This window comes from Trichomycterus rosablanca, chromosome 5 (genome assembly GCF_030014385.1).
Source record: "Trichomycterus rosablanca isolate fTriRos1 chromosome 5, fTriRos1.hap1, whole genome shotgun sequence".
Classification (NCBI taxonomy): domain Eukaryota; kingdom Metazoa; phylum Chordata; class Actinopteri; order Siluriformes; family Trichomycteridae; genus Trichomycterus; species Trichomycterus rosablanca.
Window position 1 is genome coordinate 37,779,298 of NC_085992.1, and position 27,181 is coordinate 37,806,478.

General features: G+C 37.9%; 1 protein-coding gene across 2 annotated transcripts in view; it reads right to left on the reverse strand.

The window, feature by feature from the left end:
• LOC134315138 (core histone macro-H2A.2) overlaps positions 1-21,479 on the reverse strand; it is a 67,195-nt gene extending 45,716 nt beyond the window's left edge. Inside the window, exon 1 of one of the 2 annotated variants that reach the window (XM_062996143.1) lies at positions 21,434-21,479. The gene's annotated coding sequence lies outside the window, so the exon portion shown is untranslated. Of the gene's footprint in view, positions 1-20,685; positions 20,756-21,433 lie in introns of those variants that run through there. The other variant, XM_062996141.1, reaches the window with a different exon arrangement.
• Between the last annotated feature and the right edge of the window lie 5,702 nt (positions 21,480-27,181).

The following is a 27,181-nucleotide window of genomic DNA, read 5'->3' on the forward strand; positions in this document are numbered from 1 at the left end:
TGAGGTGTTCTTAGTAAACATGTCTACATCCCTACTTTCTTTACATATACACTAAAACAGCACCGTTTATGAACTCTTTCTTCTGAGTGATGTAGTAGCTACTGGCCTCAGGCATGCAGTCTGCTTATAGTCATGCTTTGAACTCTCAGCTGCATTAATTCCTCCTTTCACAGGTGCTCAGGAGAGCAGAGGACAGGTGGAAACAAAGGAAGTGTTAGAGAGTCAGCGCCCTGCGTCATAAAACCCAGCTTTAATCCAAACATTTGATAGCTGCCATAAGGGTAATTGTTCATGCCCATCCGTTGTGCATGTGAAACAGACTACTAAGTTTCATAAGATGCAGATGTGTGTTTGCGCATAAATGCTGTAATAATAAAGCCTAATGCAGATGTTCGGCTGAGTGTGAACAGGACAGAGGCTCAGTGAAGTCAGGTGCTTTTCATGTGGTGCTTGATCCTCACAGCTGATACAGTGGGGCCAAAAAGTATTTAGTCAGCCACTGATTGTGCAAGTTCTCCTACTTAGAAAGATGAGAGAGGTCTGTAATTTTCATCATAGGTACACTTCAACTATGGGAGACAAAATGAGAAAAAAAATCCAGGAAATCACATTGTAGGATTTTTAAAGTATTTATTTGTAAATGATGGTGGAAAATAAGTATTTGGTCACCCACAAACAAGCAAGATTTCTGGCTCTCACAGACCTGTAACTTCTTCTTTAAGAAGTTTTTCTGTCCTCCACTCGTTACCTGTATTAATGGCACCTGTTTGACCTCGTTATCTGTATTAAAGACACCTGTCCACAGCCTCAAACAGTCAGACTCCAAACTCAACCATGGCCAAGACCAAAGAGCTGTCAAAGGACACCAGGAAGAAAATTTTAGATCTGCACCAGGCTGGGAAGAGTGAATCTACAATAGGCAAGCAGGTTCGTGTGAATAAATCAACTGTGGGAGCAATTGTTAGAAAATGGAAGACATACAAGACCATTGATAATCTCCCTCGATCTGGGGCTCATCCCGTGGGGTCAAAATGATCATGAGAACGGTGAGCAAAAATCCCAGAACTACACGGAGGGACCTGATGGATGACCTGCAGAGAGCTGGGACCAAAGTAACAAAGGCTAGCATCAGTAACACACTACGCCGAGAGGGACTCAAATCCTGCAGTGCCAGGCGTGTCCCCCTGCTTAAGCCAGTACATGTCCAGGCCCGTCTAAAGTTTGTCAGAGAGCATATGGATGATCCAGAAGAGGATTGGGAGAATATCATGTGGTCAGATGAAACCAAAATGGAACTTTTTGGTAAAAACTCAACTCGTCGTGTTTGGAGGAAGAAGAATGCTGAGTTGTATCCCAAGAACACCATACCTACTGTGAAGCATGGGGGTGGAAACATCATGCTTTGGGGCTGTTTTTCTGCAAAGGGGACAGGACAACTGATCCGTGTTAAGGGAAGAATGAACGGGGCCATGTATCGTGAGATTTTAAGCCAAAACCTCCTTCCATCAGTGAGAGCATTGAAGATGGAACGTGGCTGGGCCTTCCAGCATGACAATGATCCCAAAAACACCGCTTGGGCAACGAAGTTCTGGCTCCGTAAAAAGCATTTCAAGGTCCTGGAGTGGCTCCAGACTCCAGACCCCAACCCCATAGAAAATTTGTGGAGGGAGTTGAAAGTCCGTGTTACCCAGCGACAGCCCCAAAACATCACTGCTCTAGAGGAGATCTGCATGGAGGAATGGGCCAAAATACCAGCTACAGTGTGTGCAAACCTGGTGAAGACTTACAGGAAACGTTTGACCTCTGTCATTGCCAACAAAGGTTATGTTACAAAGTATTGAGTTGAACTTTTGTTATTGACCAAATACTTATTTTCCACCATAATTTACAAATAAATTCTTTAAAAATCCTACAATGTGATTTCCTGGATTTTTTTTCTCATTTTGTCTCTCATAGTTGAAGTGTACCTATGATGAAAATTACAGACCTCTCTCATCTTTCTAAGTAGGAGAACTTGCACAATCAGTGGCTGACTAAATACTTTTTGGCCCCATTGTATATACTGTATCTCATGCTAATGTTCATCTAATCAACTCGATAAGGTATAAAACAGAAGATTATATAGAGAAATGTAATGCATCCAGGACTTCTGTTTGATGGCCTTTCTTTGCACTTCACAGTTTTAATTCACACAAAAAGGTCTGGAAGAGCTTTAAACTGTTGAATATGTTTTTGAAGGTAAACTTTATGTAGTATTACATGAGAATTATCACCAAGTTAACATACTACACAGTAAAAACTAAAATGATCAATCCCTGATTGCAGTCGAGGTGGGTATATTGCTGCTCATGCCTCCTCCGACCTGCGTGCAGCCCTTAGCGGAACCCCTTTTCACCTATGCACTCTGCACAGGCGCCTCTCTATCTGCCAGTCAGGGTCCTTACACAGCGTTTGAAGACCCCACCCACATAGTCCGGTCACCCCGCCCTAGCAGAACCGTGTCTACTGCAGGCACTGCCAATTACGCCTGCTAGATGGCGCCTAGCATTTTCTTCCTTTTTTCCTCCGATTTAGCATAGTCAATTTGTCTTCCGCTGCTGTGAATCCACGATTGCATTCGAGAAGAGTATATTGCTGCTCACATGCCCTCCGATGCATGCACAGTCCTAGCAGACCTCTTCTTTTATGCCTGTGCCTCATTGGATTTGCTCATTCTGCACAGGCGCCTCAGCCTGTTAATCAGGGTCTTTGCACAGCATTTGAGACCCCACCCACTTAGTCTAGTCATTTCCCCACCCATCAGACATGATGGCCAATTTTTGTCTGCTGCAGGCACTGCCAAGTGTGCCCGCTAGACGGCGCCCAGCTGACTGGCAGCAGAGCCGAGATTCGAATCACGCTGCGCTGCGTGGGGACCTTCACAGTAATTTTCAAGTGTCAGTTTTATTAACAATTGGAGCATAAATCTTGGCCACTGGGTTTCTGCTGCTGTCAAAACACTTTTTGGTCTGCAGTGACTGGCATCTTGTGGGAGAGCAGGCAATAAATGCTGATCTGCTGAAATGCTCAGGGTTTTACTGCACCTTAGGTCGACAGGTACAGAAAACAGAAAGAGAAATTATTTTGGCTGACCTACTTGTCAAGAATGAGAAAAAATTCTTGAATTACTGCAACATTTAGTTCCCAAACCATTAATAAGTTTAATAGGAAAGTGGATGTGACAGTGGTAAACATGACTCTGTCCCAGCTTTTTTGGAGTTTGTTGCATGCATCAGATTTAAAAATGTGTTTATATTAAACAATTTTTTTAATTAAGTTGATAAGTGAAAACATTAAAATTGCAAAAAAATAACGTTAAAATATTTTCTTTGTATATTTGCTAGTTAAAAAAATAATGCACATAGTTACCAATCATTCACCAGCTGTATTCTGTCTTAACCAGTAACAGTATTAGGAAGCCAAAATTCAAAGTTGCTTTATTTATAATTTTTTACTTGATACAAATTTATAGAAACCAACAAAACATATAAATGTCTTTGCCTGGATATTTTAATCATTAGAAACTCCAAAAATTATTCTGATCTAATGTGTGATATTCATGGCTCTTATAGGTGTATGTAAACCTTTGAATTTAAATGAACATACATACTAAAGAACAAACTTCATTGTAGTATTTGCTCTGGTTGTGGCACATGTATCATGTCATTGCTCGGGCTGTGTGCCAAACGGCATACTACTACTAAAAAGTATGTTAAATATTACTTAACCAATGGTATTTTTTGTTTGCTGAGATAATCTTCAAAACTAGTGCAATGTGTTTGGAACACAGTCAGAGCTTCTATTACAGATGCTTTTTGGCTTGTTTTGGTCTGTGTCTAGATTTATTTCAAGATCTTTTAGCATGCCTGGACCTGGGAGTTCTACAAATACAATGTAATTATTATTATCAGCTATGTTTAACTGGCTGCAGCCTGTCTGACCACAGGAATAATTGAAATGGCCCGTTATCTGGCCTGCATGCCACCTGTTGAACAGCCCTGGCCTATTTTAATATGTTCGGAATGGCTAAAGTTCTACAAGATAAAGCTTGTTAAAGTAGAATATAAAATACCAGGTCTCTAACTATGAGAAGGTTTTGTGTTGCCCCAGGCTGATCTTTCATCACAGTACCTATGTTAAAATCACCACATGCCAGCTGTTCTCACTTTTGCTCAAAGGTACACTATTTAATGCACTTGCATGCCGCTCTCATGCCATGATTACTCAAATTTTTAATGGATCCCATCCAGGTCCTCGTACCATCCTCTTGAATTGCAGCACAGTTATTGGTGCTTAGGGTCTGTGTTCCACAGCTGAGTTTAATCACATCAACACACATTCTGTATTTAACTTAGACTTAGAAGAGTGCGGCTTCAGCAAATGCCACTGCATGACTTTAAGCTTTGGGCAAACAATTAATTAGGCCAAGATATTGCTCACATAAGGAATACATTGTAGAAGGTCTGGTTTTTAAAACATGTGCATGATTTGACCCTAGAATTAAGTTATTTTTATTATAGTGTCCTAGAACTTATTTATTAGTTGAAGGTGCCTGTAACTCTTAGCATTATAGGAACACGTGTCCTAGCTGGTGATTATAGAATAGATGTTCACATGCCTTTGTCAGCTTTTTTGCTTTGCAGCTTTGTATATTTGGCATGTGTCTAATGGCAACATCGTTGCTCTGATTCAGCTGTAAAAACTGGAACCTTTTTAATCATCACATGGCATATCTTGGCCAGCTGACCATCATCATCATTAATAGTTTGTTAATAATTGTTTGCAAACTGGAAATGGATATTTATAACACATTGCTGACAATAAACAAGATTTATAAATATCTGCTATATGTGTTATCTGTAATTCAAGAGACACAGGGCTGATTTGTGAAGATCACCAGTTGAGAGGGGGTTGGAGGTTAAGGAGTGTCAAAGGACATTAGCTTTCTAATGTTTGACCCTAAGTGTCAGAACAACTGGCATGATGACTTCTCCACTACACAAGCTGCTGTGGTTAAAAGCAAACTCATCTTCATGCTCTCTTTTATGGCTAAATCGCTGCAGCTCAAACAGAGATCTTTATCTGCCTTGGAACCGTCTGTACATCAAGCACACATGCATTTGCATTTGAAATAAGAAAGGAATTAAGGAATTGGCTGCACTAAATTGCCCTTAGGTGTGAACAAGTAAGTAAATGTCTGGTTCAGGTTAAAGGTAAAGGTCTTTTCAGGCACAAAACCCACCTTAACACTTACCAGGATTAAGTGGTTAGTAAAAGTAAACTGATAAATACTAAGAAATGTGTAAGTGTGTGGTCCCAGTTGCCTAGTCCAAAGTGTATTCCTCTGATTTAAACCTACTTCTCAGGACCCTGGTGCGACACCCATACACAGTAAATTCAACTATATAAAAATGAATGCATAATAACTGTGGTCTTTGCTGTGGCACAACATCTAAAAAAGCCTGTGTTAAGTAATGCTTATGTTTATGTAGATTTTCTTCACCATTCATTTGGATTCCTTCTGCCTTTTAAAACCTGGTAATAGATTAATTTGCTATTTAAAATAGCTCCTAGTAGTGTTATACATGAGTGACTGTGATATCCTACAGTGGACTGGCACGCCTATCATAAGTATATTTAATTACAGTGTGGACAAGGGAAAGTAGTTACCAAATATGACAACTGAGAAACAATAAAATACATAATAATAAAATGTTTCCTGCTAAAGAAATTAATTAGAAAAGACAATCATAAAATTCATATTATTCTAGAATTATACTCCTGGTTGCACGGTAGTTCAGATGGGTTGGGCAGACCAATGCTGATCCTAGGTTTAATCCTTATCTTTGGACACTGTAAGGCCTTTCACATGTTCTTTTTGTGTCAGTGGTCTTTTCTATAAGTACTATGGATTTCTCCTACTGACCAAAAACATGCAGAAGGACAGCTTGTTACTCTAAATTGCCCCGGAGTGTGAATAAGTGGTGCACTCTAAAAAATGGGCACCTTCTTTAGGGTGTATTGCTGCCTTGTGTTTAGTGTTTCTGGGTGGTGTCATAATAGAGCAGAATGAAGTGGAAGTAAAATCAATGAAACATTTTAGTTTTTGTCTATTAATGATGGCAGCATTATTTAAATGATTGAATTTGGACAGTACAGACAGATCACACAGAGCAGATCAGACTGTCTAAAGATTTCACATGGTTTCCTCTCAGGTCTGAAAAAGGCATCAGTGCTGGGCTTTGAGGCTAGATTTCGTGAGAGGGCCGTAACTATCTTAGTGTAGAAGGCTTTTTTGCGTGGTGCCCTTTCTCACATATCCCACTGTGAGACAGACCAGCATTTTTGTCATGTTTTCATAACAAATTGGAAAACCAGATTTCTGAAGTGCTGCTGGGAAAATAGCTATTAGCTCAGGCTATTGACAAAGTACGTTTATGGTGGGTTACAACAGCAGGAGGTAAGTGAGGTAACTTAGTTTACCTGATGAGCTGATGTTTTACTAACAGCTTACCAAACTAAAATCATGTTTTAAAAAAGAGAGACACAATAAAGATCACCCTTAATTTTTAATGTCAGTTAATTCATTTATATCCTTAATGCAATTGGATTTACTATTTAATGCCATAATTTTAAAGACAGACTAAGTTATGTGCTTTTAGGTTAAATAAACATTGGTTTGGTGGATTACGTCAGTGAGATGCAGTCCATAATTTCTAAATATATATATATATACTGTATATATATATATATATATATATATATATATATATATATATATATATACAAATTAAAGAATACATTTATATAACATAATTGTATACAATGGTTTATGTTTTTTTTAATGTTTTTTCACATCAAATCAAATAACAATAACAATTTGAGTTAAAAGTATGTAAATAATTTTTTGTGTGTTCATTGACCATGTCAATTCCTTTATAGAAAAGGGTCAGATTTAATCTTTAAATGCGCAAATTATTTTAAGCCATTGATTTTGTAACACAATATAACGTGATATTTCAGCACATAAATGATGTATGGTTTTGTCTTTGCATAATGTTTTTCAGTTGCACATCCTGATGCAGCAGTGGACTGTGTTGAGTGATGTGGCTATTTTTATTATAGCAGCATGAGGGTTTCTCATGCTGTGCCTCTTGAGAAGGTAGTTGTCAAGATTGTTTTTGTTTATTTATTCTGAGCTTCTTGCTAAAATGGCTTGGGTTCTGTTTATGTTAGTGTAGATCTGTTAGATTTTAAGCTGTTATAATTTGGTGTGTTTTATGGCTATATTTTCTTGTCTACAAAGACAACCTAACTACCCCGTAACAACCCATAGCAACAACCTATCACCAAACTTAAAAAACACATTTACTTGAAAGTATGATTATGTAAGTCTTATTATTGATATACATTAATATTTATTATATAATTTATCAGTGTTTAAAATATTTTGCATTTATGGATGATTCTCATTAAGAGATGTCACATCCTATGGTAAATGGCACCAACAATTGAAACCAGTGGTATAAAGGATTGAGTTTATTTAGAGTGAGGTAAAGTAAAAAGACAATTTAATATGGTAATATATTCTCCCTTTCCCTTGTTAAGATGCTGTCAAAAAGACCACCAATATATATTTTTAAGTCAGTCCCATTTGACTTTTACAAAAGCAGCTTTGCATTTTATTCTAGGATTTTGGAACATTTGGAAAGCTTCCACTGCATTTGCTGAAATTAACTTTGCAGGCTTGGTAATGAGTTAAGCGAGATGAGGAGGAGTGAAGCTTAGATTAGAGATAGTGTCACCAACACTTATGACTGGAAAAGTGATCAAGAAATTGTGTTTTACTTCTAAAATTCTTTGCTCTACTCCTGTTCCTGTTGAGAATTTACACCACACACTTATTTTTGTCTTTCTTCTGCTCTGTCACTCTGTGGATATTGGTACCACCATGTTATCTGTATACTAGGATTTTTCTCATACTAAATTTGTATAGATTGTTCTTGCTGGTTCCTTAATGAATTGTAACCGACTCTAGAACAATACTGTTGTCAGTTCATTGATGTTAGTCTTACTGCATTATTGTGATCATTAGCCCTTTATTAGCCCTTATTATTAGTGTTGATAATAACATGTGCTTTTATTTAATTTGTATTTATTTAAACCATATTGCTTCCTTGTATGGTTTGTTCTTCATGCTCTTAATAGTGTCAAAGAGAATGGAGACCTCTGAGAACAGTTTCCATTGTTCCCTAGAGAGAAAACAGAACCCCTGAGGGTCAAAGTCCCCTTATTTGCTTCTAAAGCTTCCTGCCCAGACCTCTGCTATTGTAAAAGCACAGACTGCCCATTTGGCTCAACTGCTACAAATGTGTTTTTTTAATTTGCCTTGATAACTGCCAGATGATGAGACTTGGGCCAAACAGTATGTTTGGGAGAGGAACCCCTCTTGACAGCTTGTTGTTAAAGCACAGGATAAGCTTAGTCTGGAGACTGAGACTGTGGGGAGTCTAGAGATATGTTTTGGCATTAAAGCCCACGTTCACTTCCTGTACTGTAGAAACTGTTTTAGTCACCTGTCTCTTTGTGAACCTGAAACCTTTAAAGATACAGTAGAAGATAACAGCTGCACAGTTAGAATGACTTTTAGTTATTTTGGTTTAAATATTCAAGTCATAAAGAGCCTATTTAATCTTTAAATAATTCACCTACAGACAGAGATGGTTAAAACATTACAATTACTATATTTACTCCATTACATTTTCTTAAATGTTTTGGGAAAAGGTATCTGTGAAAGAACTTGATATATAGAGTTTATTTTTATTTGAAAATTTGTCAAAGTTTTAAATAAATACTAAAAAAGAAGCATATTTGTTTGAAAAATAGGGCAGTATATAGTCATGTGTCATATAAAAGCAGGGTATCAGGTCATTGTTTGAGTCAAATATTAACGGTGGCAAATCCAGACATGATGGGAGCTTTTTAATGCCTAGTTCACACTACACAACTTTTACACGATTTTTGCCCTGATTTTCGCTTGCCGACTGGTCGGCGCTAGATTTGCCGGCTCGGGAGCAACTCGGCGTTTGCTCGGCGATCGAAAATTGGCTCTCGATCGCTATGTGTGAACTACTCAACAACTCGATCTGACCGAATCGAGATTTCTAGCATGTCAGATATCTGATCTGAGTTGGCCGACTGGCAATGAGTGCTATGTCGAACAGCCAATGAGAACGCAAGATACGGTGTGAGGGGAAACACAGGGGAGGAGTTGTAAAAGGTGGTACAGGGGCTTAATATAGTTTATATCAGAATACCGGCACACACACAAGTTTTACAGCATTTCTTACCTTATTGTTCTCTACAAAACACCAACGCTGCATTGCAAAAAATATTTATTAACCTCCAACTCACTACACAACAATCCCAGCAAAATCCATCATTTATTTTTCTTCTTTGTTTTTACGCTGCACATCAGCGCACAAACTTCGCTCGCTACTTGTTGACGTGCATTTTTGGACGTAAAAATAATGGGAGACCATTAGAAGACCAGAGAAGCTCGTCTGCAATTCCAGTTGGTGATAGATCGTGTAGTGTGAAACCTCCTATCACCGATCAGTCATGTAGTGTGAAATACACAGCGACTTGAAAGACTCCCGATTACAATAGATCCAGTTGTGTAGTGTGAACTGTACAGCGACCTGACGACTTGGAAAGTTGTGTTGTGTGAACTTGGCATAAGTCGCGCTGTTTATTTTTTTATACTAAAACCTGCCATATAGTGAAATATTTAAACCATAAGTACAGTGGTACCTTGTAACTCAACATCCCCTAAACTCAAAATCTTTAAAACTCAACACATTTCGTCAAGAAATTTGTTTCCTGAAACTCAACATTTCCCTTAAACTCAACATGCGACTTCTGCTTTGTTCAGCGCTCGGGTTGAGCGGTAAAACGTCATCAAAGTGTGAATATGAGATGAATCTGCATTTGTGTGATAACCGTCAAATCCAGTCTGAAAGCATCCATGTATCTGTGTTTTCCTCACTGTTTCACTTTTAAACTTGTGTTACAGCTCAGGGTTCTGAGAGATTGTCAGAATCAGAATCAGCTTCTCTGAGAGTCTAAAACACTTATTGTTTAACAAAAAGCTTAATGTTACTTAATGTATTAAAAGGAACGACATATAAACTTCTTTTAATTATTACGGCTTATAAGTTTTCTCCACTAATATAGAAGCATAGGAAAGTGCAGGTTTTATTGTATTTTTATATTAATTTGACAGTTTTTCCATTGTATTTGTGGTTTTGTTTTAAATTAAATTGGTGTTATTTTTAGTGTATAAGTGTTAAAAACAACCCTATTATTTTACATTAGCCTAAAATATATGCAGTTCCACAGGACCATGGAACGCTTTAACAGGTTTTCCATACATCCTTATGGGAAAAAATACCTTAAAACTCAACGCCTTTTAAACTCAATGCCACTCATTTACATTTACGGCATTTAGCAGAAGCTTTTATCCAAAGCGTCTTATAGTACTATGACAGTAACTTGTCTAAGCAATTGAGGGTTAAGGGCCTTGCTCAATGGCCCAACATTGGCAACCTGACAGTGGTGGGGCTTGAACCAGCGACCTATCCATTACTAGTCCAGCACCTTAACACTGCTGGTGAGGTCTGCTTAGTTTCTGCCAGTCTAAAATTTTAGATTCATTTATTTAAATTTAAGAGCTTTTGATGATGATAACACTTAACACTATAACAGCAAGGTCATTGAATTATTTAGTATCCTGTGTAACATGTAATGTGCTACTTAATAATGATTTTCAGCAAGATCTTTTAATACCTTACATGATTCAGCATGTGTATTATGTTATTTTGTGGGTATGCTTATAATTTTTTGTTTGTATTTACAAGTTATAGACACAGTAACATGAAAAAGCTGCTTGGCTTGGAAGTTCTTGACTCTTAATTACAAACACAGCTGCACTGAAGAGCTCTATCAGGTTGATTGTTAAAGATCAGCATGTATCCGGTATAAATGGCTCTGATAAACTAAGCTTTGATAATAAGCTTTGATATGTTAAATGTTAAAGTAACCTGAGGCAACTACCACAGTTTCAAACAGCATGAGATAAGATTAACAGTTACTGCAAACTGAAGTTTATTTCCAGGGGAAGACATTTCCAGGATTTCATAGCATTGGTAATAAATGCATTAAAATTGCATACACAGAAATTATCACAGAGTTAAATAAGCACCCCTATGCATCTTAACAGAAACCATATGAAGCGAGCTTCACAAAGCTGAATCTTTTTCAGAACCTTTTGTATTAAAGGACAATGTGTATAGATGCAAAACCCGCACCCGTAAACAATATAGTTGACACAATGTACGTCATATTTATTTATCAAAATTATTTTTTTGAAGATATTATGTTTTTATCCCACAGCTTTTCCAGTGAAGGATTCTTGTGGTATAAGTGTTGGTTTTCAAATTCATATAACAGTGGACACCTTAGAGGTAATTTTACAGGCTGATGTGCATTCTATGATATTTAGGGGTGGAAAAGGACAATGCTGCAAATCCTCCCCACATTCTAAATGACTGCCTATATACGAAAGTGTCTGCCCTATTTTTAACTTTATCTATTAAAAAGTTCAAAAACAAATTATCTGACTTTTCTACATAGTCACCTTGCGATGCATTTTTCCCAGCTCCTTTTGCCATCAGCAAAAGCGTAGTTAAGGTACTGGACTAGTAATCAGAAGGTCACTGGTTCAAGCCCCACCACCACCAGGCTGCTGCTGCTGGGCCCTTGAGCAAGGCCCTTAACCCTCAATTGCTCAGACTGTATACTGTAACTGTAATGTAAGTCGCTTTGGATAAAGGCGTCTGCTAAATGCCAAAAAATGTAAATGTATCTATCTATCTGTCTGTCTGTCTGTCTGTCTGTCTGTCTGTCTGTCTGTCTGTCTATCTATCTATCTATCTATCTATCTATCTATCTATCTATCTATCTATCTATCTATCTATCTATCTATCTATCTATCTATCTATCTATCTATCTATCTATCTATCTATCTATCTATCTATCTATCTATCTAAGCTCTCTCTCAGTCTCTTAGGCATGACCAATTACTACTCCCCCCCTCAGTTTCCAACAAAAATATAAAAGTGCAGAAACTTTTTGAAGATCCCTCGTATTTGCCTGTCACTCCCATCTTCTCACCATCCTCACAAATCCTCACATTGACCTTCTCATTTTACAGCTCCCTAATGTTTTCATTTTTTTGTTTATTATAATACAGAAAATGGGTGGGGTCTGACTGCTTACCCCTAGTAAATTTCAAAATAAAACACATTTTAAATAACACAAACCATTTTTTCACAAAGAACCTGTTTTGTCAATTAGATGTATTGCGGCACTACTAACGGAGTGCTGATATAAATACATTTGACCATCCAGTGGTTACGGTTTCATATGCTATTTGTAATGATTAACCAAAAGATTTTCTGGTCACTCATGTGTTAATAAAATATGAAAAATAGTTCTAAATAGAATAATATCTTTATCTGGTAATGTACTGCTACAGTACTGTTCTTTACCCTCATATCCTGACATCCGTTTTCACTCACAAAAGGAAGAACAGGGTCAAAGCTTGGGGTCAGCCTCCTGGGCAATCTAGGAACAGTTGGGGGTTAAGGGTTTTGCTCAAAGAGCAGTGGCAGTAAATCTTTTCAGATACAGGTTGACTTCCAACATCTTCTGCCTGTACTGGCATTTAAGCCTCTATTCTTCTAGATATGTGCACATGTTACCACAGCCCCTGTTTTTATGTGGCTGTTTCTTCTTGATTAATTGGAGCAAAATTTTCACATGTCCATCAAATAAGTTTGTTTGAAAGTAACATATTGTAAGTCCTTTTTTGTAAGGGCTCCTCAGCCCTGAATGGTGATCATTTCAAGATGATGATCTACTATAGTAAACATATCCACCCCCTCTTACTAAGCCTGGTGATTTATTGTCAGTGCTCCTAGTATAAAAGTGTTGTGTTTAGGATCAATTCTTGATAATATCTCCTCAAATGAAATTGTGCAAATTTTACATGGTTATGTTTTATAAGACTTTCATGTTGGTTATGAAGATATTATGCAACTTGTATGAATTATTTTAAAGATAAATAGAGCTTAGATTGAATTATTAAACAGCATTTGAATGGATAGGCTACAGAGCCCGTCCCACCAGCTACCATTTTAAAAATACACTCACAGTGTTTGTTTTCGTGTTACCGTTCTGTATCACTGCCATGTTATTCCTTTACACTACACATTTATTACACATTTATTATTAATTATTATTAAATAAATTATAGAAACTTGTTGATATGAAACTATGTGATGTATTTTATATTTTGAGACTCTATAAGCTTGTTGGTTACCGATTTCCCAACAACTAATGACTGTCGGGTCAGTTAAAAGAAATTGCCAAAAATTGCATCCCTACTACACAGCCTTAAATCTTATTTTCAAATAAATGTCTCAAAAATGAAGCCCTACTATCACACACACTATTGTGTCCATAATAGATGTTCCTTAGTGTTTTCACGACAATGACCTTGCAAAGACATCTCCTGTGCTCGTGATTATTTGAAACTCTGACCAGGAAGCAATTTGTTAAGGTTAGGAAGTCTGGACTTTAGGTCACCTCAGCAGATATTTCCACTTAACTCTCTCTCTCTCTCTCTCTCTCTCTCTCTCTCTCTTTCTCTCTCTCTCTCTCTCTCTCTCTCTCTCTCTCTCTCTCTCTCTCTCTCTCTCTCTCTCTCTCTCTCGGGGGTGTTGAGCAGTGGGTTTTGTACTATTATATTTCTGCAGGGTGGAGTAAAAACAAAAGACACTATATATATCCAGATGATAGAAACACCCACACACATCATATATACGTGTGCAGAAAAGGAAATCTAAAATAAATATGTTGTTTTACTGTCTGACCTCGGGTCAGAGCAGAGTTATCAAACACACAACTTAAACTATAGAAATTATAATTTGCTAAAATGAAATTAATTACCAAATAAATTAGTCATAAAAGTAAAAAAAAAAAAAGCTTTATTTCTTCTCAAAACTCAGTTCAACCTTTTTAAAGTCGCACATTAAGCCAGATGAAATACTTTAATTCCAAAAAGATAAACAACACTTTAAAAATGTTTTATCCTTTTTAACAATGCTACAAAATGTGTGTATGTATTAATCCATTCCTTTTTCCAGATCAGACTCATAGTATAGTAAAAAATCTAAATCTTAAATATGTATAAAACTAAATAAATATGTTATACAGTGGTACCTTGTAATTCGGCGTCCCCTAAACTCGAAATCTTTGAAACTCGACGCACTTCGTCGATAAATTTGTATCCTTAAACTCGACGTTCCCCTTAAACCCGCCGTGTGTGCGGCTGTCAATTTGTTCAGTGCTTGACTTGAGCAGTGCAGTAAAACATAAAAATATTTATATCAAACAAACCAGCAGAATCTCACAATCACATTTATGCTGTCCGTTTTACTTTAAATAAATCCCAAAAAAGTTCATTATTTGATTTCTATCTTTGCTATCATTGCAAAATGAAAGCGAACGGTAAACAGCAGCACCGCTACGCAGATCAACCGCACAGCAGCATAAAATAATGACTGCTGCTCATATCCATGTGTTGTTCCATTAGGGATATAATCCACTAGTTTTTCTTCTTGGCCGTCATCTTGTATATTTCCAGAATATTTCCAGAATATATAAATCCACAGCCAACTGTGTTTGTCTACCTAACTAATGAAAACCGTCTTAGATCATTTATTCTCTCGGCTTTCGCGGTAAAAAGGTGAAAATGGTAATTCGTTAACTAAGCTGTCACTTATACCTCTACAACCAATAAAGTTTTTCATTGCCAGCTAACTGACGCACACTGGAGAAATAAAAACTGAAACAACAAAACAACTGAAATTCTGCCCAGAACCTTCATTCAGAAGCTCTGATTGGTTAATACAGCTGTTTATCAAGGCCTGAACAATGACTGAATCTCTGGATCAAAAGCGCACTGATTCATGGAGTTGTTTATGCACGCCACCATAATGAAATAGAGTGAGCAAAAACGAATGAATCTTTACCATAGATAAGAGCACAGCTCCCTGATTTGATTCCTATGAATATAAAATACCTTGAAACTCAACGCCTTTTAAACTCAACGCCACTCCCAGAACCAACTGACGCTGGGTTTTAAGGTACCGCTGTAAATCTGATATATAAACATGAAAAACTATTTAAACTTCAATTTTATGATAAAACGTAAAATAATAACAACAGATGTTTTGTTAAACTGCTTTTAAAAGCACAAAAGTTCTAAACTCTAAACATTTGGAAACTCAATAACAACCCTTTATTTGCTTCAACTTGATGTAACCCAGGTGACAACAAAAGCTGTCACAAAAGCTGAGAGAGGAGATCATTTCATTGCACCAAAAGATCAGTGGGTATAAGAAGATTTCCAAGACCCTGTACATTCCTAGAGACACCATTTGGAGTATTGTCCGGAAGCTTTAAACTTATAGTGCACCTGCAAACCTATCTTGGTATCTAATCCAGAGGATTAAACAATCTCATCAGGACAAGACCTACAGAAGGACCTGACGAAGGCTTGGACAAATCTTTAGCAGCAACCAAAAGAAGATCACTTAACAACTATAGACTTCATGGCTGGACTCTATGATACACACCACTCTTGACCAAGAAGCACAGGAAGGCTTGACTGGAATATGCATTTTTCCAATTTTCCTCACAATATATTCGTATCCAATTACCCAAACACATTTAACTTCTTCTCTTGCTGCTGCTCTCCATTCTATCACACACCATCTCTGACATGTGTGCAGTAGCTGACCGCTTCTTTTCATTTGCACAAGGCAAATTATATGGAGATCTGTATCAGGCAACAATCTCCATTATCCCTCATCTCTGTGCAGGTGTCCTCAATCAGCCAGCAGAGGCTGTAATTACAGCAGTTATAAGGAATCCCCTCCGGCAGTACCACCCTCGGACAAGCCAATCATTGTCCGTATCGGTAGCAGAGCTGAGATTCACACTCGTTAGTTTGAGTGATGTCAGCTCTGGTAGAAAGAATTTTAATAGGGCTGCAGTTTTTGGGGACACAGTTCTTTGGAGCGATTAATCAAATCTGGAGGTGACTGAAATAACTTATTAGAGGATATTAGAGCAAAATGATGTTCCACCGAGCCACCGTGCCGCCCCTTATGTCAACTCGTGTTATCTAAATTGCTTTTATGCATGAATAAATATTCTCTTACATTACAGAGACTTGAATTTCTGTATTTTTTATTCAATTCTATGCACATCTTTATAATATCATTTTTGGTAAGGGGCGGGCGGGGGGGGGGGGGGGTGGGGGGGGGGTTGAAAAGTTCCAACTGCAACCTTCACTGAAATGAAAAGAGATGTCAACCAAATGAGAAAGGACATCTTTAATGTTTCCTTTCTCTTCAGTCCCAAACCTTTGGGCATTGTCTTAAAAATAACAGAGTTGGAGTAAAGGAATACTCAGACAGGCTATTAAATGCTCTATCAAATATGCTTTACTAGCCTTTTAGAGAAACATTTCAATGGTAATAAAAATCCTAAATGGTGCTATAAATACAACAAAAGTGACAGATATAAAAAAGGCTAATATAAATTTAATCTCCTACTGAATTCCCTTTCATTGTGGCATAGTTGGACAATTACTTTCTCACAACATGCAACATTGAGCCTCACGCTACTTAGTCAGATAATTTTTTTATTTACTGGCCGTCTTGAAAATAATTTATTTTTATAAAAAATGGAATTACAGATTACAGATATGATTTGCGTATATTATAGCCATCTGGAATGTCAATGGTTTTGTCTGGGTAAAGTAGTCTATTATGCCATGTCTATAGATTTAGGTCAAATAGGACATTTTGAAGGAGTAATGGACTACTCAGTATTGCTCAGAGTAACAGTGCAGTCTCTGTAGAAAATATATATGCTCTTGCTTTGAAGTCTCTCCATACCACCTCAATCCACTGATGATTTCTCAGGAAGGCAGGAAAAGTTGGACTCGTGATTCAGAAGAATCACTAAAGCAAGAACACAGACATGGGCTGTCATTAAAGGCTACATTAAAGCTAATGGTTCTACCATGTGCTCTATGTTTTAGCCACAAAATAAATGAAAAACAATTCAAACTTATAAAGGGTTTCTGCATAAAAGGTTGAATTACAGATTAAATGTTATTTTTCTTTGTTTACGACCAATGATTTAGACAAGATGCTTTCCATTATGGCCATGATTACTAAAATAGACAAGCTACTGTTTGATCCAGCAAAGTCTGTAAGCACTTTAGGTATATTTATCAGATGAATAATTTACTGCTTTTTTTAACTGACTGAGATAGTATGCTCTTATTAACTTTTAATGAAAGAACTGCTTACATTAGTCTACCAACTAGATGCTGGCATACTAATGCTCCAGAAGAGTAAAAAGATGCAGTATTTGCTGCTGTAATATAGATCAATTGGTCAAAGTCACCACAAAAGCACCTCTAAGATTCAGTCCTGGAACTTTTGTATCAGTTAAATAATGACTCAAAAGAATTAACAAAGCACAGAGTTGTGTTTTTGTTGCATTTTATAAAACGTCTTAACTTTTTCGGAAATGGGTTTTGTTCATACACTTTTTTTTTGTTGTTCATGCATTTTCTCCCCCTCCCTTCCTCCCGACTTTTTAGTGCGTCATGCTTCCCCTCCACTAATGCTGACCCCTGCTCTGATTGAAGGAGAATGAAGCTAACCCACGCCCCCTTCGACACGTGGGCAGCAGCCGTATGTATTTTGTCACCCACACTAGGCGAGTGCACATTTGCGAATCAGCCTTGTGTACGGAGAGACACACCCTGATCAATACACTCTTTTCCCGCCTCTGTGCAGGCGCCATCAATCAGCCAGCAGAGGTCGTAGTTGCATCAGTTATGAGGAGTCCCTATCCGGCTTAATACCCCACCCCTATATGAACAACAGGCCAATTGTTGTTCATGTGGCCGCTCAGCCCAGACGGATGGCAGAGCTGAGATTCAATACGATGTATTTGAGATCCCAGCTTTGGTGTGCTAGCATGTGTTTTTACCGCTGCGCCACCTGAATGGCCAGTGTTCATATACTTAATCTTAAAAATAATGGTTAGGTGTGATGACCACAAACTAAATGTCGATTGATGTCTCATGTTTGATGAAGGTAATGGTGAAGGTCATTTTTTATTTCTTTTCATCATCCTGGTCAGGGTCATGGCAAGCCCAGCTCCTCCAGAAAACACTGGACTCAAGGAAGGAACACCCTGGACAAGGTGCAAATCCATTGCAGACCCCCCCAACCCCCCTAGCAAAGCCATCTGTGTGTAGATACCCGGCCAGCCAATAGAACCCGGATCTCAGCAGTAGTGGGCTAGCATATTTTACCACTGCACAAACCAACAAACTGATATGTAAAAAGCTTTTAAAGCTATTTTTTGCAATCAAGCTACATTTACTTTGAATTTTATTTGATTGCAGACAGTTTGAACCCAAGATATTTCATGTTTTGTCCAGGACCATCCAGACTGTTATCAGCAACAGTCCAAAAGCCAGGGTCTGTCATGGTATGGGGTCATGTCAGTGCCCTTGTCAAAGGTCATTTACACTTCTGTGATGGCAGCATTAATGCAAAAATGTACATTGAGATCTTAGAGCAACATATGCTGCCTTCAAGACGTCATCTTTTCCAGGGACGTCCATGCATTTTTCAACAAGACGATGCAAAACCACATGCTGCACACATTATGGCTGCGGAAGAAGAGGGTACGGGTACTGACCTGTCCCCAATAGAGTATGTGTGGAGAATTTCGAAATGACAAATGCGACAATGACGACCCCGTACTGTTGCACATCTTAAGACGTGTTTGCAGGAAGAATGGGCCAAAATAAAAGCTGAAACACTAAATTGCTTGGTCTCATCGGTGCCAAAACGTCTTTTAAGTGTGGTGAAAAGGAATGGCAACATTACAAAGTGGTAAATGCTTTACTGTCCCAACTTTTTTTGGAATGTGTTGCAGGCCTGAAATGCAGGAATGGATGTTTATTAATAAATGAAATAAAGTTGAGCAGAAAAAACATGAAATATCTCAAGTGCATCCTGTCTGCAATGGAATAAAAGTCAAAGTAAATGTAAGAAACTGTGTTTTTTTATTATTTGCATTTTCCATGCTGTCTCAACTATTTCTGATTTGGGGTTGTAATTACTAATGAGGAATTAGGAAGCCATGACTCAGAATTAAGTGATATTACAGAACTTTCTCCAGTTCCAACATTAATAAAGTTGCTATATGTACAGTTTAATTCCATCAGATTTTGTCATATTTTTGGAAACTCACAATAAACTTATTAAAGAACTTGAATTAGCAAAACAAAAGATGCACTGTACACAATTGTACACTCACCAGTATATGTAAACTTTTGACTTGTACTGTATAAAAGAGTAGGAAACAGTAAAAGGGCAATTAATGTCAAGGCAATGAAGACATTTTTATACTGCTGGTATCTACAGGACATCCGTAACATAAAAACCCTTTAGTTACGTGCCTCTTGTGCATAACTGAAGATTATATTGTTTTAACCTGCGTCACACTAGCGGTTTAGATGACTTATTGACCCTTTGTCCTTCAGTACTGGCTTCCAGCACTGCAGTCACATTCTGTAATCAATATATGAACAGTTCATCCAGGAATGGTTACCATGCTATTGTAGTACAATGCTGGCAAACTTAAATAAACAATACATAATCATAAGAGTGGATTCTTTCTTTTAAAGGCTCACTGTTCTTTTTGTACAATAGAAAAATGACTCTGGGGTTCTTACTACTAATAGTAGCTCTCAACGACTATACCACATGCAAAAGATTTTCAAGTGCTTGTTATGTACAGTTAATAATGAATGTGTGCATGTGTGTGTTTAAGTACATAAGCAATGCTAAAAATAACTACTAACCCTCTGTAGTATGCATATCTAGAGCTAGAGTTCTTTGAAAACAACAAAAGCTTTGATCTTAGCCTGATAAACTTAATAGCTGCGTATTAGACAACGCTTTATCTTCATATAGACAACATACTTTAGTGCTCTTGTTTTGAAAAAGCTAGTAAGTATTGACTTATAAAGACTTTAGCAAAAAGTATTTCTATGTGCAAACTACTTTATTTTGGACAGGGTTGTGGTGGGTCCTGCACTACCCTGAACAAACTCAGATAGTGACAGTAGATTAAACCTAAATTCTCAGGACCCGTGTTGCTTTGCTGCACTCACTTTACTAGCCTCAGTCATCTTTAGTAAGCAGATCTGGATTGCCGTAGTCTCCTGAATGCTAAACAGCTTATGTGTACTACCCCTTCTCTTTAATCCCCTGATGTGTCTTAAACCCATGCACAACCACATTCAAAGGTTCATGCATTGGTATTTGATTGTAAACAAGTTTGGGCATACTTGCCATACAAGTACTTCTTCTACTAACCTATAAAGCTCTTAACAGTCTCACTCCTTCTTACCTGTCTGATCTCCTTCTTCTCGGGTCTTCAACAGCCGGGCTACTCACAATTATTCCATCTAACCTCCACGGCTTTGGTAAGCATTTTCTAGAGGTGCTCCTTGACTCAACTCTCTCCCACCAAACAGTCAAACAGTCCAATTCTCTCTTTCTGTATTTAAATCTAATCTTAAAACGTACCTTTTCACACTTGCATATAATTTGCCTTAAGCTTAGACTGCCCCTTCATCAGGTCTTTTCCTTATTGTCTCCTTGTATGTACTCTCCTTATCGTCTATTTGTATGTCTTTGCTGTCAGTGATGCTTTATGTTATGAAATGCTGGCCACTATTAAATCCATCCCACACATAGACTTACTCACTGACACTTTTACTTTTTTTCATGTTTTGGGAGGTAAGAGAAATCCTGAGTACCCAAAGGACATAAATACTAATGTTGAGAGAACAAACTCAGATAGTGACAGAAGATTAAATCTAAATTCTCAGGACCCATGTTGCTGTGCTGCACTCACTTTACTAGCCTCAGTCATCTTTAGTAAGCAGTTCTGGATTGTCGTAGTCTCCTGAATGCCAAACAGCTTATGTGTACTACCCCTTCTCTTTAATCCTCTGATGTTTCTTAAACCCATGCACAACCACAATCAAAGGTTCATGCATTGGTCTTTGATTGTGAAAGATTTGGGCATACTTGGCATACAAGTATTTCTTCTACTAACCTATAAAGCTCTTAACAGTTTCACTCCTTCTTACCTGTCTAATCTTCTTCTTCCTTACAAACCCTCTCACTCTCTCAGGTCTTCAACAGCCGGGCTACTCACAATTCCTCCATCTAACCTCCACGGCTTTGGTGACCGAGCATTTTCTAGATGTGCTCCTCGACTAAACTCTCTCCCACCACCGGTCAAACAGTCCAATTCTCTCTCTGTATTTAAATCTAATCTTGAAACGTACCTCCTCAGACTTGCATATAATTTGCCTTAAGCTTAGACTGCCCCTTCATCAGGTCTTTTCCTTATTGTCTCCTTGTATGTACTCCCCTTATTGTCTATTTGTATGTATTTGCTGTCTGTGATGATTTATGTGCTTGTTGTCTGTGATGCTTTGTTCACTGAAAATTGAATTCTTGAAAAGCGCTATATAAAAAGTAAAAGAAAAGTACACCCAAATTAAATGGTAAAACTATATACTAATATAGAGCACAAATGGGGAAATGACAATGTTACTGCACGGTTTCATTCATATGTGGCAACTGGGCAGTCCAAGGATTTCATCAATCGTGGCTTGATGGTGGTGATAGTGCTAACTGACTTGTTTATCTACAGTATATTTTTGTCAATTTGCTCATCACTGCCATGCCTATTGGCATTCTTGAGCTCACTTCACCAGCACATTCTGTAGTATTTGATACTCTACTTCCCAAATATAAGAGGAAGTCCACTTGTTTCAGTCCCCCCCCCCCCACTTTTCCCCCCCAATCTAGTTGTGTCCAATTACCCTGAATGCGTCCTCTATACTGATTCGACCCTTCACCGCTGACTGAGGACGCCTCTCAACTGACATACCGGCACTGACTCCGGCACGTACAGTCAGTACAGACTGCATTTTTCCCCTTCACGAGTCGAGTTCATACACCGACAGGCACTGTGTACGGAGGGCCACACCCCCAACAGCATTATTCCTCAGCCCTGTGCAGGCGCCATCAGTCAGCCAGCAGGGGCCGGAGTTGCACCAGTTATGAGGACCTATGATCTGACTTTTTACTCTCTAACCCTGAACAACAGCCAATCGTTGTTCATGCAACCGTCCAGCCCAGTCGGAAGGCAGAGCTGAGATTCGATACGAAGTATTCAAAACCCCAACTCTGGTGAGCTAGCGTACTTAACCGCTGCGCCACCTGAGCAGCCCCACTTGTTCCAGTCTTGTACCTTCCACCTTAGTCTCAAGGTCTTCTTCAGTGTTTCTCATCACTTTAGTTTTTGCTGCATTTATCAGCATGTTATATTCCTTCACTGCCATCTCGATATGACACACCAGCTCCTGTTGGTGATGTGACCAATAATACAGTATCATCAGCATATTTAAGATTGCTTATGGTCTTTCCACTGAATCCTCTGGTAAATCCTTGTAGCACCTGTCTCACCACTTGTTCTCTAAGGATGTTAAGCAGACATGGTGAGACATTACATCCTTGTCGGACTTCCTTCCTTACCCTGAACCATGCTGATTTGTGATTGGCCGTCGTGGCTGCCCTGACAGCAGCATGTTTATGACTAAACAGATCCGTCAGTAGTTGGACCAGGTGTGAGGGGAAACCCATCTCTCATGGTTATCCCTAATTGGTCATGCTTTACCATATCAAATTCCTTTTGTGAAATAAATTAAACATAAATATAGCGTCTGTTTCCTTTCTCTTGCTTTCTTTATGAAGGTCTGGATTTGTGATCTGATCCCACGTGCCTCCAGTTCTTGGGTAATCTCTTCTTCAAGCTTGGCTTACTTATTTGTTAATCTGTAGTAAGTGCTTCATCCTGATAAAACTCTGGGTCTGTAGAAAGATGGTCCTGGGTTTAATTCCAGTTCTGGCTTGGAGCAGTCCAGGTTCTTTTGGTGTTTGCATGTTTTCCATTTGTGTGAGTTTCCTCCGGGTGCTCCGTTTTCCTCACACAGTCCAAAGACATGCAGTCAGGTTAATTGGAGCTACCGCCCCATTGGCAGCGTTCTGTGATCACTGATAAATAATGACCCACTCAAACAGCAGCAATAGATGAGCGATCGTCTCTGACTTTACATCTACAAGGTGGACCAACTAGATAGGAGTGTCTAATAGAGTGGACAGTGAGTGGACATGGTATTTAAAAACTCCAGCAGCACTGCTGTGTCTGATCCACTCATACCAGCAGAACACACACTAACATACCACCACCATGTCATTGAAACTGCAGTGCTGAGAATCATCCACCACCTAAATAATACCTGCTCTGTGGTGGTCCTGACCATTGAAGAACAAGGTGAAACAGATGGACTACAGTCAGTAATTGTAAAACTACAAAATGTTTCTATATGGTAAGTGGAGCTGATAAAATGGAGAGTGAGTGTAGAAACAAGGATGATCAGTGTATGTTTCTTTATTACTTAGCATTAATAGCCCAATTACATCCATTGGTATTTCATTCACATTGCTGTTTAGACTGTTGTAATTAAAAAGCCAAACACAATGTGTATACCAAATGTTTGATTTACAATGCATTTGTACTTCTTTCTCACTCATCCTTTTGTTCTGTCTGCAAGGCCTAAGAAGATTAGAAAGAAAAGCAGCTAGCTTTGAATACAAATACCATCCACAACATGCTGCACTAGTCAGTAATAATAAGTTTAGCACCTGTGTCAACAGCCTCTGTGCATGAGCCTAATGAAGATCTTTAGTGCAGTTTGGCCTGTCAAGTCAAGTGCATCATGGCTACAATTACCCACTGAGGTTTATCTGATGGAACAGTTCACTGAGTTGCTCTTTTTTTTCTTTTTTAGTTTCCCTAAAAGGAGTAACAGGCCAGAAGTGATGTATGTGTTGTCTGAACTGCTCGACCTCCTAAAGAGGAAGTGTGGCCTGTAATTGTTGTAACAGACTGCGGTCAGTCGTATTGAGTCAGCATCTACTCATCAGCTTTGTTAAATCATTAAAGGGGTTGATTTTAAATCAGAGTGCTAAACCCTCCTAGAGGATGCATAAAAGAACAGCATAATCAGGAACACATTTTCTTCGCCTGAGAATTAATTTAGACAAGCTGCTTATTATTTTATTCATGGTCTCACCATCTTCTTGTCTCCTCTAAGAATCTTAAACTGCTTGAAACTGATTCCAGATTTTTAAATTCATCCATCAGCCTCCTTGGTATTCTTCTCAGTTTCAGAACTATAGGAATGAAAGTTGGTGATGATTTTAGGAGAACAAAGCTGGAAAAAGACCACTAAAGTCCAAGTAACATGTAAGAATATGTTTACTGTATTTACTGTATTTTGGTTTAGTCCATTGATCAGTTAAATACTGTATATTTGCTGGTAATTTCAGATGAAGCGATTTAAAAAAGGTTTTTATTAGTAGTGTACGCAACATGTAAGTCAACAACATTAATTTATTAATTTGTAGTAACTGATTTACCTCTGATTAGGGTCACTGTGGGGCTGAAGCCTATCCCAGAAACACTGGGTGCAAGGCAGAACCCTGAAGATGGCATCATTTCATCAGAGGCACTTACCTACTCACTTATTTATGCATTTATTTGCAATCACTCACTCACTCACATATAGGGATAGTTTAGAGGGACAGTATAAATGAATAGAAATGTAGAAACTCAAAACTTCTAATTTGTTATTGTAAGATGCACAATTTTTATTAACTAATTTATCTTTATTAACAACTTTATTCTAATCAGGTGGTGGCAGGGTGGTACTATGGGTAAATTTACATTTATGGCATTTAGCAGACACTTTTATCCAAAGCCACTTACAGTTGTGGCAGCAATTGAGGATTTAGAGACTTGCTCAAGGGGCACAACAATTGATATCTTACAGTGGCGGGGCTTGATCTCACAACCTATGGACTACTTATCCAGTTACTTAACCGCTACACTATCAAGGACTGGCTGCTCTGAATTCTAAGTAAATAAGTGTGTTTAGAAAAATTCACTCAAACTTAACAAGTACCCAAAACAGACAGATCTAAGGGAGTTAAGTTAAATAATACAAAAAGTACTGCAATGCTGCACAGAGCTAATTATTTCTGACAGTGATTGCCAACAATGACTTTGCAAAAGAGTTCATTTACGGTCCCTGAAACCGTATTCCCCTTTCAGATGCACTATTTAATTCACAGTATGTGATTTATAAATTAAACAGGCAAGTTAGCTTCATGTGTGTAACTTAGCACACATTATTCATGATCAGAATCGAGTGTGATTTCTGTGATTTTTTGCAGGTAACATTAGCACACAGTTAACAGGATGGATGCTGTTAGAGCAGCAAACCAACTGCTAACAGATTTTAAAATATTCTAAAAAAAATGATTGCATTGTGATTAGGGCTGAAACGATTCCTCGAGAACCTCGAGTAATTCGATTACTAAAAATCATTTATTAAAATGTTTCCGCATCGAGGCATCGTTTAATCTATACAACTATATACAGCTCACGGTGTTTCACGCTGTGGGCAGGTGACGTGAAGAATCCGAGGGCTGCATTCGAAATCTCATACTTAAATAGCAGTACTTAATCAGGTACTTTTGCGTACAGTTCAATGAATACTACGTATTTGGACACGCCGCTCCTGCGTACTGTTCAGTATAAAAGGGTGATTTGAAACTAAGCCGAGATTTTATAGCACGGACTGCAAAATGGAGAGAGAGAAAATAGTGAGGGGCGAACAGAGAACGGGACAGAGAAAACGACAGAAAGTTTGAGATCATTTTAAGCTGGAAAAAACTAAAACTCAGAACAACATCCAAATAATCAGAGCATTTTGTTGATACGTTTACTTTTCTTCATTGCAACCACCACAGGCTTTTTTGAAGGCAAATGTACCTCATCTAGGAGATACAATCCTGACAGAACTTTTTTTGCCTCCTACAAATGCCACAAAGCCTCCCAACAAAATATTAAAGCTTTATGTTCTGCGTGAGCTGTAGCTGAAACTTTTAGTTCTGAAAGTTGCACAAATTAGAGGCTTATATTTATGTATTATTGCTTATTATTATTTATGACTTAGTTTTAGGTTGCCTGTATACATTTTAAAAGTAATTTGATTTATTTTTGATGTATTTGTTTTTGCATTTCAATAATGTTCTCTTTAAACTGTACTGTATGCAATGAATAAAAATGTACAAGTTGTTTTAAGACACATGTCTTATTTAATCTTATATGTATTTATTTTTGCTCTTTATTAAAGCAAAAGTATTAATCGCTGGAATAATCGATAGAATACTCGATTACAAAAATAATCGATAGCTGCAGCCCTTATTGTGATTACATTTACCACTAAACTACTTTTTATAGTCAGAATCCTGAGGATAAATAAGATTGTTAATGTGAAAATAAATGTGTTCAGGGCAAGTTGCTAAAAGGAGACATTTCACTGATCCTTGACTTATAAATTTGTTTCTTGGGGCATTTGATCAGCCCTTAAACTGCTGTGATTACAAGACAGGCACCCATGTTTTCTCAGCTGACATTCAGTGGAATCTAGCTGCAGGCCAGCAATTACAAAGCCTCTCCCCTTTAATAGCAAAAACATGGCCCAGCATTCATTGCTGTGTCCGGGAACTGGGTTTCAGCAATCAGTGATTGTTTTTTAGTGGGTATTTTAGATGTAATTGCCATTATTAATAAATCTTGCTTAAGAGAAATTTCTTTTTTGGTGTAGCAGTTAATACACAGGACTAGTATAAAGGACTTTTTAATATTCTTTTATTTAAATAAGTATGTGTGTGTTCTCATTTGTTTGTGTCTT